This window comes from Homalodisca vitripennis, chromosome 3, assembly GCF_021130785.1.
Source record: "Homalodisca vitripennis isolate AUS2020 chromosome 3, UT_GWSS_2.1, whole genome shotgun sequence".
NCBI lineage: Eukaryota > Metazoa > Arthropoda > Insecta > Hemiptera > Cicadellidae > Homalodisca > Homalodisca vitripennis.
This window is the reverse complement of record NC_060209.1, coordinates 94,210,407-94,231,580: the sequence shown is the minus strand read 5'-3', so window position 1 is coordinate 94,231,580 and position 21,174 is coordinate 94,210,407. Positions and strand designations below refer to the sequence as shown.

The 21,174-nt window shown below is 31.5% G+C and overlaps 1 long non-coding RNA gene across 1 annotated transcript in view; it reads right to left on the bottom strand.

Moving 5' to 3' along the window:
- LOC124357186 overlaps positions 1–7,919 on the bottom strand; it is a 43,009-nt gene extending 35,090 nt beyond the window's left edge. The window contains exon 1 of the long non-coding RNA XR_006921927.1: positions 7,782–7,919. This is a non-coding gene — a long non-coding RNA (uncharacterized LOC124357186). The remainder of the gene's footprint in view (positions 1–7,781) is intronic.
- Between the last annotated feature and the right edge of the window lie 13,255 nt (positions 7,920–21,174).

Sequence of the window (21,174 nt, the reverse complement as noted above, 5' to 3'; positions counted from 1 at the left end):
TGGAGGGTGGTGGCTATTATTATGTACACCGGCTGGGTCTAAATTCTCTGTTCATCTATCTCTACATTTGACTGATGAGGCCAAGAAGAGTGGACACCGGCTGGGTCGAAATTATCCGTTCACCTATCTCTACATTTGACTGATGAGGCCAAGAAGAGTGGACACCGGCTGGGTCGAAATTATCTGTACACCTAACTCTACATTTGACTGATGAGGCCAAGAAGAGTGGACACCGGCTGGGTCGAAATTATCTGTACACCTATCTCTACATTTGACTGATGAGGCCAAGAAGAGTGGACACCGGCTGGGTCGAAATTATCTGTACACCTACCTCTACATTTGACTGATGAGGCCAAGAAGAGTGGACACCGGCTGGGTCGAAATTATCCGTTCACCTACCTCTACATTGGACTGATGAGGCCAAGAAGAGTGGACACCGGCTGGGTCGAAATTATCCGTTCACCTACCTCTACATTTGACTGATGAGGCCAAGAAGAGTGGACACCGGCTGGGTCGAAATTATCTGTACACCTACCTCTACATTTGACTGATGAGGCCAAGAAGAGTGGACACCGGCTGGGTCGAAATTATCCGTACACCTACCTCTACATTGGACTGATGAGGCCAAGAAGAGTGGACACCGGCTGGGTCGAAATTATCCGTACACCTACCTCTACATTTGACTGATGAGGCCAAGAAGAGTGGACACCGGCTGGGTCGAAATTGTCCGTTCATATACCTCTACATTTGACTGATGAGGCCAAGAAGAGTTGACACCGGCTGGGTCGAAATTATCCGTACACCTACCTGTAAATTTGACTGATGAGGCCAAGAAGAGTGGACACCGGCTGGGTTGAAATTCCCCGTTCACCTATCTTTTTGGCTGGGCCTTTCAAATTGTGTATAGTGAAGTAGTCTTAGTCTTGTAACACAAGATTGAGGGGTGGCGGAGGGTTGATAGTTACATATATGTTCTATTGTTATTTTAAATAAAATGTGAAAAAAGTTTTTGTATTTTAATGGTTACATCTTTTTATATAAAATGGTTGTTTTTGCTAAAGGGAAACAAAATGCGTGTTCTCAAAGGAAAGTTGTCATGGATATGAGTCGCATTCGTCTTAGGTTTACAATTAGAACAATTGCTGACACAACCAAAGCTAAAAACTAAAAATTTCATTTCCTAGAGTTTCTGGCCATTTTTTCATTCACAGAAAGATTCATGGTTTTAAATTTTAAACGAGTCAGTGTTACGAAATTGTAGAGCCAAGGTAACTCATTGACAATAACGATTGTTTCATACTATATTACGACGATCTCAAACGATTGTTCCGGTCTGAGATGCTGTGGGCGTGACACTGGCAGAGGGATGAATGTGAGATTGTGTGTGATAAAAGTTCATTTAGCAATAAATACTTTAATTTATTTGTATATTAAAAATATAAATTTATATTATATGTTTTAAGAATAGTAGAGATGGTTAATTTATTAATGTGTTAAATTTTAATTATAACACGTTAAAATATTACATTAATTTCACCACTTTGTGTAAATGTAATTATTTCTTTATTTTATTATCTTTATTATTTTTTGTTTTTTTCTTAGATAATATTTATTTAATGTTTTAAATTTTACATTGCAACAGGTTAAGTGTAAGAAAGGGCCATGCGGCCCTAACTTTGGCTGTACAAATAAAGAATTTTTCATTTCATTTCATTTTTTTATATTATAATTAGACATACAAATGTACCTGCATGTAATATTATATTGGGTTAATTGTTATTGATTTTTAAAGTTAGCTTGACATGGACGATTTTGATTAAAAAGAAGATTTGATACAGTATTTATTTTTTGAATCTCTTGGATTTGAGTCAAAGGCCAATAAAACAGGCTTAGGTAAAAACTCCAAAGCCCAAAATTAGATAGTAGTACCATTTCCTTAGTGGGTCTTTTAGTATAGGACTTAAATTATTTTCATTATGAAAGTTAATGTTTTATTGTGGTAGAAGTTTTAATTTTTGTTAATAGTCATTTATGGGGGTATGTGAGCTATTGGTGGATGGTTATATGTTATAAAGTGGCAATGACTGGTACAGACTTGTTTTAATGTTATTTAATTATTATGCAATTATTTATTGATATTTTTAGCAATTTTTTAACTGAACATAATTGATTCCGCTGTGTATGTCTGTAATTTAAGAAAATCAATGTGTAAATCAATGTGTAGCTCATTGGGGGGAACAAATCAATTCAACAAGTTACGTATACTGACAAACTAGACAAATACACAGGCACTAATACAGAACAACCAGCCATAGAAGTTACATCAGTTACACTATCAAACATGCAATAAAACATGGTAAAAGAAAATTACTAGCGAAATTTGAAAATACTAACAAAGGATATCCATAATAAAAAAACTTTAACAAGAAAAATAATGTAAAATAACAAAAAATCTGGTAAACAGTAAAGTCACAATGATGACTGTCATATTGCTTGTTAATTGGAAAAACAAATAGCTAACCACATTACAGCCCCACTCCCTTAACACACCTGTATAAGCAGACATTTTTACTCTCATTTTCAGTTGAGGAGGTTGGCTGCGGTGAAACAAACTTACTACTTTTTCCTTCTTAAGAACCATGTTAAACATCAATACATTTTGGGCAATAGAATTACTGTAGATATATTGTTTTAAAGGTGTCTTTACCAAATTTTTACCTTTTCTTTTAATATGTATACAGTTTGGGTATTTATTCAAAATGAGAATAAAACTTTTCTATAAATAACCAATAAAAATATTTAAAAAGAGTTCGGATGCGTATTAAATATATCTTTACAATGAGAAACCTCCAATAGTTCTATGACTACAATAAGAAGGTAAAAGTATTTAATGTTTAATATTGTTCTTATCGTCAAAAATCAAGATGGTCATCATTATACTCGGCTCTCACATATGTTGGTTTTGGATGGCTTTTAACAGGGAGGTTGAAATGTTTCAATATTTTTTTAATTGCATTAATAATATTTCGACACAATGTTAACCAATAGACTTAGATGATAACCTTCAGTATATGATTGATATACAAATTAATATTTTAACCTATTTAATTCATATTTAGTGAAAAGTGCATTTCAAACAGGTGAGTGTTGTAAATTTATCTCCAACCACTTCATTGTGGTGTTATGGCAAGGCCCACCCGTTTACATGCTGTACAATGGTGAGAATAACAATCCTGATTGTTATGATAACATCATTTGATCTATTACTATTATCATCTGTTACTGTGTGTGTGTGTTTATATATATATATATATATATATAAAATTATATGGATATGTCTTCAGAGATTACATAAAATGTTGTATGGAACTTTATTTCTACAAGGATTATTACTTATAGTATGTATTATTTTTGTACCAACTTCTTTTTTGTACGGTTGTTTATCTATTTACCTATCCGAAGAACATTTCGAGAAATGGAATGAGCTATGACTCTGCCAATGTTCATGCAACTCAGCAAAGCCTGTTACGACATGTGGTATGGCGTACTCCTACCTTGTTACTAAATAAACGTAATTTCTTTTTCTTCACTGTCAATTTTACTCCAAGCCAGAAAGTATAGTTTATTATCACTTTAAATGTAATATTTTGTTATTTTGTGTAAATGTTACATTTATGTTAATTTATTTTCACTTACACTTTTATTCGAGTAGCTTCTAAAACCTTCAAAACTAAATTGAAATCTAAGAACTTTTGTAACAGAGAACGTTTTTTACTTGTGGGCCCAAGAAAAAGTATAACATTTTGTAACTACTGCATCTCATTCAAAACAAAAATAATTAAACGTGTACTTTAGAAACCATTCTAAAATATCAAATGCCTTCTGAATTCTTCCAAGTTCGCAAACAGGCCAGCAGTATCTACGTGTTGTGATGTGTTGGATCTACTAATCCCAAATTGTTGTTGTCTATGAACAGGCTTATTATAACTTTAAAAATGTACCTATCAGTTTAATATTTTCATTGAGCAACAAATAACAATTTTAATAAATATGAGAGTAACTTACAGTGTGCAAATTACACTTTTGTCCTGAATGTTCAGCAACATTAAAATTTACACGGAACTATTAGTACTTTTTTAATTCATAAAGATTGTTTTATTAATAAAGATAAGAAATAATATATGGGTAATATATCCAAAGTCTAAGGAAAATATAGTGATTATAACGCTTAAGAGGCTCTATAATTTGTTGTGTGAACCCCCAATTAACGGGTTTAATTACTGAGTTCGCACAGACAGATGTCTTGACGAATGAAACTCGATCGATAACTTCCATAAGTTTAATTAAATCACAATAATCTGTAAATTATACCAGAAATTATTATCGTTCTCTCAATTTTGCACAAACTATGATGTACAATTTCTAAAGATTCCTTCTTCAAATGCAACGTGACTGGCCGTATGTTGCAATAAGACTCACCGATCTAGTGTCTCCCACTTTGTTTACATTTTATTTTAAGATTAGAAACTCAACATACAAAAAGCTTTCCAAAATACACTAAACTGTGATTATCCATGTGCCTATCAAATAAAAGTTTAGTTTCCAAAATTGCCCATTGCTAAGACAGTAGGATATTGCCTAAAACGTAATAAAATTTTTTATGTTTTGTGTTTTAATAAATGCCATTTGCATTAATACTGTAGTACTTGTAACCCATTAAAATCTGAATGTGTTAAGTAGTGAACAGGTTACTACAATTACGTTTTGTAGAAACAGTTTTAAAAACGTCGGATTTATATACTTTTGAATTTTATATGTTACTAATCGGTAGAAACAGTTATTTTACAGTACCTTATTATGCTCAGTGAATAGTGAACCGATTGTCAAGATTATACTTTGCTAAAAGGCAACATTCGTAGATTTTCTGAATGTCCTCAGATTTTTCGTTTAACTTATGGATACGTCCATCACCCCTTCAACAGATGTATTTTACTATTTTTATGGCATAATAAATTTAGTTATGATTTTTTGTCAGCTGTTTAGTAGTCAGTTTTAATAAATTGGTTGTTAATTTTATAACCTAACTTTTATTTTATTGTATCACAATCTGGTAGTTTCTGTTTATAGTTCGTGTTCGTGAACAAAAATAATATTTAACTTGAAATGGTATCAGTATTAAGGAACGGAAATTATTTGTTGCGATCTATATAATTTTATACTATATGCAACAATAACAGATACATCACTGTCCAAGTAAAAGACAGATAATATCTAATGACTGAGATAACCACAAACACAAACAATTGAAAATGACGAGCCTTATTTGAGACCTTTTTTGACTTTGCACTAAACTTTTACTTTACAAAAATATATATTGTGTCCGCTTTATATAAGTTTTAGTGAATTACACCAAAATTATTTATTTTGTGTACGTAGGGATGTTGAAGGAAAACAGATACTTCTGATTTATGTTCTGGACAAGAAGTGTGTGATTTACTATACAGTGCTGATGTCGAATTAGATAATTTTAGTCTTTTAAATTGTTAGTAATAGTTTCCAGGGTAACAATAGTACAGTAAAATAAAGGAAAGCAGACCTTGGAATTTAAAATTTTGTCTTTCAAGCGGATCCAAATAAATGACTATTTTGAATCAAGAGCGTTAAATTGTATAAATTGTATGTCAAAGATATTTTTAATGAGAAAATATTAACCTGGATACTAATATATTCTACAGTTGGGCGTTTTCAAAGGTGAGTTCCGAAACCAATCTAGATGAATTAGTATACAATTTTAATATTTACGACTCTTTCTACTTCTAGATTGGATTATTAATACCTTCCAATATCAGTGAACCCCCTGTCAACTGTACGCAATTTGAACTTGAAATAGAATTGGCAATGTTCCAGTACAAGTGGTAATGTTGGTAAGTATTGTTTATGCATGAAAATTGACTTTGACATTCACAGAACAGATGTGTTGTGGGAGTCCGCTATTTGTACGATGTTTATGGCAACTGAAGGCGAAGTGTGTTCTGTGATACGCATAATTCTAATCGATTGTTTGTGTGCAGCATAGGTTTTGAGTTACATATCGAGGTCAAAACTTGCCAGATGATGAAGCAATTCGTCTCTGGTTTAACCAGTTTCCGTGACACAGGAAGTGTGTAGACTAACCTTGCCGGCTAAAAACAAGTGAATACAAAATTAAAGAAATCCATGAATCTTGCATAATAAGCCGGAAAAATCAATTGAAGTCTTCAGTTAAACATACCCAAATGGACAGTCTCTCGATGTTATCCGTAAAACATTGCTACTTTATTCATAGAAAATTGGGGAGAAATCAAATTATACTTTCATATCTGCAGAACAACAAATAAAGTGACAAATCAAAACATATTAAAGTATGAAAGAAATCATTTTCCCGCTCAATTTGACGTTTCAGTCGTTAAGTTATCTTGAATAGTTTTAAGTAAGAGCCGTTACAATCCCCGCATTATGTTTCGGTTACACTGTACACACAGCTTTTTTCATGGTTTGGGTCAAAGATATAATGTTAAATGTAACTATCTGCTGTGTGTGACCTAAAAGTTAATCTCTATTCTGTCAGTCCCTTAACTTTTGTTTTTAGTATTAGGATGTGGCAAATATGTGTATTGATTCTGACTATGATATTCGTGTACATATAGTAAAAGTCAAAAAGTGTTGGGTTAGGGCATACATTTAATAATACCATTCAAATATATGTGGCTGCTATTCTCTTGTCTGAATATGTTACTCCTCCTGGATAGGGTAATCTAAAGACATATTCCCCTATACCTTTTAACAAAATTCAAGTATCATATGACAATAGAAGTCTGCACAACTGTGATAATCATTAAATACGTTTAAAATATGTGCATAAGAGATATTGTTTTGCAACTTCAGAAAACAGCGGTGTTTTGATTCATGATGAAATTGATTTTGATTTAAATGGCCGTTAAGTTCGTTTGACTAAAGAAAGTTGGTGTATATTCCAATGTGAAATGGATTTTAAAATGTGTTCAGAAATTCATCTAGATATACTACACTTACCGGAATTATATTTCAGAAAATAATTTTTAGAGAGTGAGAAGATATTGTTGATCCAAGGAAAACTGGACTCAATAATTTTGTCTTAATAACAGCAACAAAAATGCATGAAATATCCTGTACACTAAATTTTCTAAAAATTATGTTTGGGACAGAAAATGTGTAACTTGAAAACGGAGGAATCAGTTACCACCAAAACAACGACATTAAACACTCAATCAAAAACAACCCGAACTGTTCCATCCTCGTATTACTCTACTCCACCACATGTATGTGGACCAACGGTGGTGGATACTTCCTATCAATGATAAGCGGTATATAACAGAGCGGTGTATATTTGCGGAGGCCTTATATAACAAAGGGATTGCGAACAAAAATCTTGAATGGCGTGAATTACTCAACTCAAATAAAAGTGAAGATAAAGCAACTCAAATGTGACGGTTACGTCAAGTCTTTAGATTTACTTATGTGATAACCATCCCCCCCCCAAAATGCTGTATAACTTTGGGATGAACTTGCTCTTACGGGTGTGAAGATTTAAAGCCTTACTATGACTTTCATTGATCTTTAAATTTATGTATGTTGGAGGATAGTTGTCTATGAAGCATTTTCATTAAATTTAAAGAACGATTTAAATATCAGAATAAACAAAGAACACTAATACAAAAAGACATGTACGTTAATTATGGTTGTTAGACATTTATTCTACTCACCTGAGTTCAAAATAAAAAATGAGCAAGGCAATCCGAAATATGAAAACTGCAGAACCAAATTCAATTACATTTCTTTCACTTATTTATACAATGTTATTGCTGGTTACACAACACAGACTTAGCTCTTTGTCATTGGTGTCAAAATTGAAAATAATATGTTGATAAACAGTGTATGATTTATAAAAGCTATTTACTTTAAATCACATGTTTATTTAAACAGATGTTTTATTTATGTTTATTCTGACAGTTGAATATTTACTTACAAAATATGTATTTTATAAAGTGAAGTCTGATTTTGTTAAACAAATCTTTTTATTTAATTTTTTCAGTGCAACATTTTGGATATAATTTTAAAGTACTAAACCATTACTAATTAATTTTAAAACCATTAGTATGAAGCAAATTCAGCTGCAGAGTTTGCCATAGGTAAATTATATACGGGGACGCTGTACCAGCCTAAAGCTTGAAGCATTTTTAAAAACCATCTCACGCTAGTGCAAATTTATTGAATGCCTTTACCTCTTATCTAATAAACGATTTTTGGAGTACATCAAGTTGAAGAAAGCATTAAACTCTTTGCTATTGCAGAAGATCTTCGACGGCGTCAAGAAATTTTTAACCTGGAAGAAGTGACTGAATGGACTCAGAGAGATAACTGAAAACTGAATGGACTCGGCTGTCATGGGTTGTATCAAGATACAAAGGTACTTACAACTATACTCATCTATACTAAATTGCTGATATGTCAGTTTTTAAACATATCAATATTTTATCAATTAGTCATGGTCTTTAGTCCATATTATAATTAGACACCTTTTAAACGCTATGCCGTTAATTCGTAAATGTTTAAAATGTAAAACCAGTTATCGTTACACAAGACTTGCTATAAGATAATGAGTTGGATAAAGAGCTATAGTACATGATTTCTCAGGTAACATAATTATCATCATCCGTCCTAGTATGTTAAGCTCACAAATATTTGGTCACTAATTCTTTCTAAAGGAAATTATATCTGAAAGAGATTTTTATTTTTTCAAAAATTTTAGTTTTTATTTAAAGCGCTTTTGCCGGTTAAGGCACCACCAGTTATTGTTAACAGAAAAAAATGTGTTTCAAACAGAAAATCACATGATAAAATAGTTAGAATAACATTTAAAACTAATTGTAAAGACAAAAAATTAATGAATGATGTAGAAAAATATGCTTTGCAATTCATAATTTTGGAATGGATTTCTTCTTTCACTAATGGCAGAAAATTGTCATTGAAATTTACAGAAGATGGAAAATATATTCATCTTTTAATTCCATCGTACATGCACTTTAAATTTTTTTTAAATTTATTCCTGAAAGATTCTTTTTAAACCACAATAAATGATACGAAATGTATCTGATGATTTCCTTTAAAGCGTGTTCAACTCATTTATATTCTTCTATATTTTCTTTTTTATAATTATAAATGGCTTTTAGCCTCGTTTCCACAGGTCTTGATGTTAGTCCGATATGTCTTTTTGCATTCACAGTCAATTTTATATATTACATTCTTGGTTTCCTGTTCTTTGTTTTTTATTTTAATTTTGTTAAGTAACTTCTTAGATTATTTTTGACTTAAAACAATGCGGATGTTAAATTTATAATTTATCTTACGAATTTTTTAAATATTCCTTTTACATAAGAAATATTTAGAAATTATGCTACGAATGTTTTCTGATGTCCCTTTTACATAAGAAATATATACAGTAGTGAGATAATTAGGACTGTCTTTTGTATTAAAATCTGGTGGATTCCATCAAGTATACAACGCGGAAAATAAATTAAATATGTTGCATTAAATAGAGCTTAATATTTTCACCTAACAAGCGTAATCAACAAGTGGACATTGTAAAAAATATATACACATAAATTTTAAGGTTAAATTCTTGATATGATCATGAAATTGGTTAACTAACAGAAAGGTTCCTAACATATGCACGGTAAATTCTTGAGAAGTGACTTGTAATGGATCTGCAAATATATTCAACCTTCTTTTACTTTTTGTTTTATTGTAATTTGTCTAATGGCATTTTTATTATACAATTATAAAACGATGCTATTTAACTTAGAATTTAAAAATCGTAGGATCTATCATATCGAATATAAGTGGTTATACAAGTAGAAGTCATGTTTAACATTACTCCACAGCATACACAAAAGAATGTTAAAAGAGAATAATACATACTGTCTAAACAATTCCATCTATATATTAACAAATATAGTTAAGATGCGCCTGAAAAGTGTGTAAGCATAAAAGAAGCCTACAATGCTCAAGAAGATTCAAACAAGAGGAAAATACGATATAGGATTTTTTATAGAAAATAAATGGGGGTATCATTTAACATTCAACGAAAAAAGAAAATTATTTTAATCCTAGTTTTTGTTAATACTGAAAATATAACATTTAAAAAATGACTCAGAAACCCCCCCCCCCCTCCCTACATTCCAGTGATTACGAACTGACTTGGATTCATTACATCAAAGCTTCTCAAGAAGCGAATAATAATAAAACTGGATTCCGTATAAGAAGTAGAGAACAAATGCAGGTCGAGGATTAAAGAATGAAGCATTTTGTAGTATTACTTTTTGTTTTCAACAATAATTTGCTTTTCTTTCAGTGTAAAGCTAAGGGAAGTCTCGGTGTAACATTAAAACTCTAGTCAAAGGCCGCAATTTTACTCAATTGAAGTATATTAATGTGACTAAATATTGTGATCGTTACTATTTACTTCAATAAATCTAATTTTAAATACTTGCAGATTAGTAATAAGATAAAATAAATATACTTTATAACGAAAATAACTCAATGAAGCGTAATACAATGAAAATAACCATTGAACAAAATGTTTGGTAGTAATATACGCTTTAGAATCAGGTGTTGTATAATGTAATTGTTTCATGTAGTACTATCCATGGAAACGTGGAAGAATTATTTCATCTTTCATATTTTTGTTTGCATTTTACAATACAAGTTCTCGTGAATGATACATTCGGCAGCTATTACAGAAATGAAATTTCCACAGAACCAACTTAAAGCGTATAGCAATCAACGTAAACTCTAATTGAAGAGTTTTAATTTTCACACGAAAGATCTACATATACCTCATAGTACTGTTACTAAGACAAATTTAATCTTCAGGACCATTACTAACTCTTGTATATCTTGAAAAGATGTGATGTTTGGAAGGAGCGGCACGGACACTCACAACGCATCTCAAGAATAACTTATGTGCATGCCAGTGTACCCTCTTCTTTACTGCTAGAGGACAGTTGGCCTTTACTTTATGTGAAAAGGTAAGGCAAATTAGCACTTTATAATAAAAACAATTCCTAGTTGAATAAATAAGATTTAATCAATGCAGTCTCCTTGTAAAATTTACACCATTGATACATAAGTTAAAACATTTGACTGGCTCGCCAATCCTGCATAGAAAATGTTAACTTGAGAAATAATTATAGTAATGTCACACCCAAGAAATCCAATTTGTTAATTTAAGAGGATATTATAAATAATTGAAACTTTCCCATCCTCCGGTTTTTGGCTCCATTTTTGATAGGTGGCCTAAATCAATTACTATAAAATTACTTCGGGCCATTGAAATGAACTTTATGACCAAATCATAATTTGTACCCTATTGTAATATAAAATAACTTGCATATCCAGCAGTTATTTACCTGCTTTCATACATTTAAAATATTTCGGGAAATGCTTTCCTGAGTAACTTGTATTTTTAATGTTTAGTGAATTTTATAGGCACTGTTTTATGGATTCCTATGACTATTGATACCAAAATATATCTAAATATAGGAAACGAACAATATAGGACACTCTTAAATTATATTAAGGTATGAACGTATCTCAAATTAAAGTAAAGAATGTGTTTGAAAGAAGGTAATGGTTTCTGACTGATTTGAATCCATTTTAAAGTATATTGTGTGTTGTTTAACAAGTTATGGAAAATCCTTATATATATATTTTAAAATAATTATTGTTACAATTTACATTTTAATAGTACTGTACATTATTCTAACGATAACCCTTTTATGGGACAATTATGGTGACTTTTGTACTATTTATCAAAACGTTTTATGTTGCATAACTAAAAAAAATCCTTCATTGTTCAATCAGTAAAATATAGTGTTTTATTAGTTATTTAGTGATTTTCCTGGGAACAAATATATGCTTGACACACTTCAAGAGTACTGTAGGCCTAAATATGTAAATAACAAACATTGACGTCATTGTAGGGTGTTGCTACTGGCCTGAGCCGACTACTGTTCGCGGATGGAACTCGGGACAGATATCTCGCCTCCGAAGCAATTTACATTGAGAACACAGCCTGTCTCGGTCATGTGTTAGCTCTGCTGATCTCCTCCACATTTTCTGGCTCTCTAATTGGAATCTGATATTGGCATCCGATACGGTAAGTCAAACTTTACTTACCTATTTTATCTGAATCGTGATACTGGGTATCTTGAACTATCATTGTGTAGTGTATTGACAGACGAGTGATAAAAGGGCGTCCTTCCCAGGAAAAACACAGATTTTTTGTTTTAATGTGTAATAAGTGGTATAATCATTTATGTTTGCCTATATACCAATGCTACGGGTGTATTCACTTCATACTATTTCACCTTGAAGATCAAAGCATTTTATAGTATATATGTTATGACTAACAACCTTACACAGCTAGACCTTGCAGTAAGATTTACATATGAGATTCTAATCATAGATGTTTTGGTAACAGTGACGGTTTGTTTTGTGTACATATTATAATTGATTTGGCCTAACAAACTCTTAGTTACATTTTGTAGATTTTTTATTGACATAAGTTTTATGTGTTGGTCGGCCAAAAAATACGGATTATTTATTAAAAACTTTCTGACTCAATTTTAGTGTAATCATTATGTTTTGGACGTAAGAATGTTCTGAATAATTTTAATATTTGTAAGTAAATGTTCTTGTTTATAAAAATTCAAAAATAATAACGCATAACTGTTCCTTAAGGTAATTAACGTTATATTAAATTTGGCCTATTAATAGGTACTAAGGAATCCCTTGCATCATAATTGTTTCCGATATTACAGTAATATCTCCTATTTGAAACCCCTGAGAAAACAAAGTTATTAATAACACAGCATTCCTGTGAGCGGTATCCAGCAATCAGTCACCATTACACTAGGTCGAAGTTTTTGAATTTGAGATTTTTTAATGTTTTGGCATGATTACATATAATATTCAATACCCCAATTGTAAACAGGAATGGCTTTTGTTCCTGACTGTCTGTAATTAACTGAGGAGGGAGATTTAGCTCTGGACCTGATTAGTCTCTGCTGAAATAACATTGCAGGCCTCTCAACAATGTTCATACTAGGCTTAGAACTTGAACTTGCATCAGCTATGTTAATGAATGAATTATTCTGAGGTATTCTTTCACCATCGGGGCCCATATACGTGGTTATATCAAGTAAATGTGTTTTCTGCCGTTCGCCAGCACTGACTTACTCTTATGTACATTAAGTGGATTTATGCACTCTTAGCTTCATCCAATAAATTGGTCTTACGACACTCGCGTTTCTCGTCTGAATTAACTGCAACTGTTGTCCCATGACGTAGTCTCTGAAATTCTTCATATATTCCACAGTCAACATATCCATTGATACTATACCAATAAACTGAAATATCCATACTTTTCCTTGTATTTTCAAGCTCCTTCTATGGATCCAAGTCATAGAAGATGCCTTCGTTTACTCCTAATTTGTAGGGAAACAACGTGCTAGACGCCTCCTAAGCTCTAATCATTGCCTCTGTGATCACCTCCTTGAATCATGAATTTGTAACCTACCCCACCTCATCCTTCGTTAGATTTTAAGCGACCATGCAGATTGCCGTTGCAAAATTCCAAATCTCAAAAAAAGATTATACAGGCTGAAAATAGATGAAACGGGTATTAAAAAAAAAAAAACACAAGATAGGAAACAGTTACAAAACTTTTCATCAATAAATAATTTCAGCAATAAATAAGAGCCTGAATGCAAATCAGTAATGGATTACACAAATCTTTCGTTAAAGACTATGCTACATAAACTTAAGCCCCAACGGTACAAGACGCCATTTTTTACTACCTACCTAAAGTTACAATAAAAGTGGATCAATATCGTTATATTGATAATAATTTTAGCTGGGATGATATGCATTGCAAATAAAAAAAATATCTGATGTCTTCTTTAAGAAATGATTATTGCTTGGGATGTATGTCCTTATAAATGTTCTCAGAATAGTTTATTACTCAATTGTAAATAGCATATTATATTAAGGAATAATCTGTTGGAGGGGCATATGTATCATATCTATTTTTGTATTTTTTGCTCAAAAGAAAATAATCCGATAATGGCAAGCCATGGAGATCCGAACAATATTTTCCACTATTTAAATGCTTAGAAATTATGGCCACTATCAAATTTGTCTGTGTTTAGGTTTTGGGAATTTTATTTATTAGAGACAGACACATAACTGAACTGCAATATTTTTTCAGCCAATGAAAGTCTCAAAATCGGTTTGTATTATTAAAAGCAAACATCGAAGCTTCTAGAAGATTTTTTAGTTTTAATCCCTTAAAATATTATAAATATTTACTAGTTAATGTTTCATTATTTGTTTGTCAACACTTCCTAGATAGCTGAAATTGTTCTTTTCACTTGACAATATTTAATTTTTATTTATTTAATTGCGTTGTGTAAATATTTAAAAACGTTTAATATCATTACACGTATTTTTTAAAATATGTATATAATGATTTGTACATAAAAATATATTTTAAACTCTGTATGAATATTTGGTTTTTATAAATTTATGATATAAATACTAATTCAATACCGTAGAGGAGCCCGGTGTCTAGCTCCTTTACATATGACGGTGTGTCAACACTTCACTAATAGACAACCACATTTTCCCCTTTAATTATATATATTAAGGTTGTTTCCTTGTCTCCGTGTACTTATTGTATGTAGGTGTATATATAGTTTTTATTACAAGAATTATTAATTTACTATAATATTGTACCTTTTTAATACATCGTGGTACTATATATAGTTGATGTTACAACTTTAAATTATTATTGTATATAATAATAGGGATTCGTGGAATAAAGGTTCAGAACCTGGAACTACCAAACCCATAAAATAACCGATCAGAATTTCAGTTAGAATTTACACTTAACTCTAATTTGCACTACATTTTAATAATATCGTGGGGTGGAAATGAGAACACTGTCTCTATTTGTTTTTAAATAGCTCACAGCAGCTTAGTGAAGCTACAGGGGTAAATGGCCAAAGTAGGCTAAGCCCAACTTTACTATATATTATTTGGCTATTATTTTAAACGAATTAAATAATTAAGTGACATAATATTGAACTCCTTATAAAGATGAAATGAAGACTGATTGCCATGGGTGTTACCATTTTTAAATGGTCTACAAATTATACAATGGTAAGAGCTAAAACATGAAAACGTTTCATTAAAATGCAACAGTTATTTTGAATAGTTTGGGAATAATTCTGGCAAAATTTATTTAATTGTAATACATAGAATCTGTTGAAGACTCACGCGTAACTCACACAGTAATAACTTTTGCAATATAACAAGAAAAATTAAATACTATATTAAACATTCAATAGCAAATTTATGAGACAAATAACTAAATGATATAATCCTAAACTACATAGTAAAAGATGTGGCAAAACTAACAGTTCAGAGACTTGCTATTAAAACACCAAATGAAATATTCGTATACGTTTTAAATATATCCAAATGGTGGGAAACTCATTAGGCCACATATATTAATCTACAGGTATACTATACGAATGGACTTATCGGTTGTAATCTTATAAGTTTATGTAAACGATAGCAGCACCCAAAGGCCATTCAGCCCTTCTAGTTGTGAGGGTGCTAGTACAAGTAGTATAAAAGGAATGCAGATCTTTGTGACTATGAAAAAAACCGCAGCAGTCGACCAGAACCCTTAAATATTTGTTCCTGATTTCTAGGGAAACGTTGTGAAGGGGAGTGGACTGTATCAAAGAAATATAAAAATAGTTTAAAATGAATATTTTGGCGTGAGTAGCACTAACCTTATTACAGACTAGAAGTGGCGGTGGGTGCACCCTTTTCCCTGAAGCAAGGCTAAAGAGTTTATTACTATTTTATATTTACACATTTGCGTTGTAATTTATTGTTTAAAAAGTTTCATATAAAGATGAAAATATAAAAAATGAAATATTACTGAGACTTGTATTATACGTATGTCAGCGGAGTGGAATATGCAGTTTGCCTTGATAAGCCGTTAAAGGCGTTTCTAGTTGGTTTGTAGGAAACTATAGTTGTTTAATTTTTGGCGACAGATAGCGTGATCAGTTATAATTGAACGGCAGTTAGTGGCTGTTAAGATTGATTTGAAATGTATTATATGAGTTGAGTAGATATAATAAATATATAAAAACTAATACCGGCACAAACATAAATTTGGCAACCAAAAACAGATAATGTACATTTTAAAAAGGTGAAAGTTCGTTTAATACAGACTTAGCTGTATGATAATAAATAATACAGTGATGCTTGTAATTGCTAGTTGTATACTTAATACAATATACCTACAAAAAGACATTTCTTCATGGCGAATAAACTATGCTACAACATAAATATCATGATACTATGCGAAGCTCTTTATTGTAATTGTAATGAACTAAGTGGCTCTTACTAGTCAGCTAATTTCAAGCACAGTGTAGTCTAAGTTAATGAAAATGCATCGTTTACTCTATAGCTACACTACTTTGGGTAAGTATTAACCCTAATATGTAAATACCTATCTCTCGATGTAAACGACACTATAATTATAATTTTATATAATTGTAGTAAAGAAAGAAACAATAATTCTTCTACGGCCACCCTTAAGCCTAGACTACGTAATCATTGCCCTACTTACAAATGAACTTCCTCGGAAGCACCGTCTTCTTTATACCTATCTCTCGATGTAAATGACACTATAATTATAATTTTATATAATTGTAGTAAAGAAAGAAACAATAATTCTTCTACGGCCACCCTTAAGCCTAGACTAATCATTGCCCTGCTTACAAATGAACTTCCTCGGAAGCACCGTCTTCTATATATAAGGCACTAGTAATTATGTGTTTCATTTCGCTCATCTCATAGTTTTGTCAATAATAGTTTCAATCGAACGAACGAAATTCTTAAATTTAGCAGTAATCTGCGCCAAGCTTAGCTTAGAACCTTAAGTGCATGTTCAATTGATTATGCTGGCACTATCGAGGTTTAGTTTTAAGCGGGAAAATTTATTAATATCCAAGCCTACCATTTCTTATTTCTTATGAAATTAAGGGCACGCTACGGAACTGGTTAAATATATTTATTCATACAAAGTTTCTGGTTCCGCTAAGTTATTCAACTTGTCAGCAGAAACTAATACTCAATATAAACAGTTTTACTGTCTTAATAAATGTATATACATTTATATCTAAAGTAATGGGGTAATCAGGCCCATCTTCGAGCGTGTGTTAGGAATTATGAGAAAGACTTGGCACAACGTTATTCTGCACGGACACTTTTGAGTCTAAAAGTGATGTTGCGTTTCGTAATGATGAGAAAATTTATGGTAATGGTACTGAATTCCTCCTAATACAGTTTATCACTACACTACTTCCTTTGGCGCTGCATGAACATCTCTTTTAAATTCTTAAGTCAAGTGAGGTTTGCCTGTAATGACACCATTACTGCGAGGGCTACTGAATTCCTAAGGCAGGTTGATAGTTACGCCATGCAACGTTATAGGGACTGGCACAAATTTCCTCTAAATCCTTGTTATAATATAGTAAAATTCATAACGATAGTAATTCAATAAATCATATTAAAATAAAAATAAATTTTTTGCCAAGGTTGAGTGTAATATAATTTATTGTTAGATATATATCCATGGAAACATGGAACAAGGAAATTATTTAATCTTTATTATTTTAGTTTTTAGTTAAGTATGTTTTACAATTTCCTCTGTAAGAAACGGGAATTTCAGTTTTTCCTTGTTTTACTTACCCCAAATGTAAGGTTTTACATTGCATACTAGAGATGTACACAAATCTCCAGGGTCTACTATTGACATCAAGATAATCTTTATAGATATGACTAAGTAAATGACCTTGTAAATGATGGGAATGTGGTGTTAGGTTGTAGCAGCAAGACTTCACTCACATCGCATCACTAGAAGAGCTGTTGTGCATTCCGGTGGACACTTTTTAGGTAAGGCAAATGAACTTTAAAAAAATACTAATTACTAGTTGAATCATTAAAGGTAGTTTTCTTGTAAAGTTTACACAACTAATACACGATTAAAATATTTGGTAGAGTCGCAATGCCATTCCTGAATGAAAATTGGAAACTTTGGGGCTTGATTAAATAACGATTTTAATATTATGTACACAAAGGAAGTCCAATTTCTTAATTTATTACGGTATCGTAAATAATATAAATTTTGCCACCCTTAAATTTTCTTCGACCCTATATACTGTATTTAAAAAGTTAAATGCATTCCTAGATATTCGCTATGGGCCAATAGAATTAATGTTCTGACAGTATAAATGGCGGGATGGTATAAATTCACAAGATCATATTTAGTATACTACTTTGTTGTAAAATTATTTATATATTTGTATACTACAACGACTAATACCTTGATTTTATACATTCAAACATGTTGGGAAACAGTTTCCTGTTTGACTTGTATTTCTTGATGATTTATTGTTTTATAGTCACTATTAAGGATCTTAAAAGATATTTAAGTTTAATATAACAATTGTCTGAAAGTAAATTAAGGTATAGGTTTAACAAAACTTTACCGATTTTATATTGATAAACTTCAGGCCCATTCAGTCCACCTGTCTGCTTATGGAAAATCTTTATTTATATTTAATTCAAATTTTGTTATTGTAGCTTGTACTAGTATATAAATTAATAAATTATTCCTTAATAAAATGTACATTATAAGGCCACTTACAAAACTTAGGAATTAAATTCTGGTCAAGTTTACAAGTATAATCCTGGCCCTGTCCAACTGACAAAACACAAGTGCTGACCTCCGAGGCGTCTTAAACATAGGATAATTTAGCCATTATATTAATGACAACATAATGCAATCATACTGTAATATATTCATAAGTAAAACACATAACTTGACAAAGTTTATATAAAACAGGTGAGAAATGAAAATCACTATAAAAAAGATAAAAAAAGTATTTTCATACTTTAAATTAGTTTATATTAAAAGACCAAAAACAATATTTTACAATCTATCAATTTCGGTTTGAGTATACAGCCAATTGAGGTTCAATTCTAAAATAATTTAAATATATAACAGGGGTTTATTTCACAGGGTAATAAATTAAAACGTGTTAGATCTACGTATTGACATGATTGCTTAAAACAAGATTTGCTCATTTGGAATGTGAAAAATATTGTTCTGAGTAATTTTGGAGTTGTAAAACAGTTTTCTGTGCCTTGATTGCCACTTCAAGGATATAATAAGTTTAGAACTATATATACGTCATAAAGGTGCTGTATTGGTAGAAACTTCAAGTGTGTGAAGAGTGCTAATGAGTGTGTGTGTGTTCTGGTTTGTTTAAGGACAATTCTTAAAAACTAGTATATTTTCAGGCGGTTTATACAAGTTTTGAAAGTTCCTCCCCAGCAGGCAATGCCATATTGTATGCCCCAGCAGTCAATGCCATATTGTATGCGTGGTTTAACTGAGGTAGAAAAAAACTTTTAAATAATTTCTCACTAAAAAAATTTCGCAAATAGTAAAATGTTATAATGAAATATTTATTTTTTTTGTACAGTTCTAAGGTATGTTTTTTCCCGGTTTAGTTTTTGATAAAAAAAATACGCTTAAGATACTTAAAACTGCTGACTTTCTTAAATTATTATACGAGCAGTTATTTATACGGCTTAAAGAGTGAAACTTAAAAGCAGTTTTTTTAAATTGACATGTTTGAGTCCAAATATATGTATTGGGTGTTTTTATATTTACTTTATTTCTCTTCTTTTCGCACCATAATCTTACCTTGGCAATATGTTGATCTATGTTATCACTTAAAGAGTCAGTAGTTTCATTTGAATAGAATAATGGAATATCGTCAACAAAAGCACTTAGTTGGCCATTAAAAGTTATACCTAAACTAAGTGATTGATAAAGATTAAAACAAGTGTGACGGACATAACTGAGCTCTGAGGCAAGCCCATGGTAACATATAGTGGTGCGCTCAACCGATCATTCACCTTAACCTGCCAGTAAGAAATCTAAACCAGGAGAGCGTCACACCCCTTATACCCGTGATTTCCAGTTTCATCAATAATATATCAAAACAAAAAATAATATATCAATAATATAAACGTGATCAAAACTCTTTCTAAAGTCAATAAACAGACCTGTTGTGGTTTTATTGTTATTTAGATGGTTTTAGATTCGTGTATCAACGCATCTTTGGTTGACGTTCCTGTCATGAAGCCAAATTTTTTTCATCAAGCACAACCTGATTCATCCAAGAATTTAACAATCTGTTGTTCAAAGCTCGTTCTATAATTCCTTAGAATATAGTTAAGAGGATGATTGGTCTTAGCTTGTTCAAGTGTACGGAATTCTCTTTTTTACGAATATAAACTACTATACTATAATTAAGTTTATCAGGAAAAATTATGGTATTAAAATTTAGATTGATTCAATTAGTTATGATGAGTGCAATCTCTAACCAATATTCTTAATTTAAAATGTGAAAGTTATCAAAAGTCAGATAATTTTTTTAACTTGTTAGTTATTGTCTTAACTTCGTCCTCAGTAACAGGAAGTATAAAGGAAAACGGGCTATGATGAGCCAACAGCGGGTGTATGTTTGTGAGCGAGGGACCAGCTGATGAGATAATTGTTGATATGGCCTGCAACTGACCTCGTCTCGGTCACCGTTTTTTATCACAAACAATCTACAACATTTAGGAGACAAGAGGCAGGGACAACTACTGAACTGGGAGAAACAGGACGGTACACATGAGCGTTTGCCTTCTCAGGCAGTTTGTCCACACATTTGACAAAGTGCCGCAATGCCTAAGGCATTTAAAACTCGTCTGAAAACCGCATTGATCTCAGAAGCTTTTTACAGTACCGACGAGTTCATGGCACATGCTTAGGTGGCCACATGATTGGCTGAATGACGCTGTTGCTAGAGTGGGAAACTCGAATTATAAGTCATGTACGAACCCAAAATTTTAGCCTATTTTCTTGCTTGACATTTGCTATAACATGTA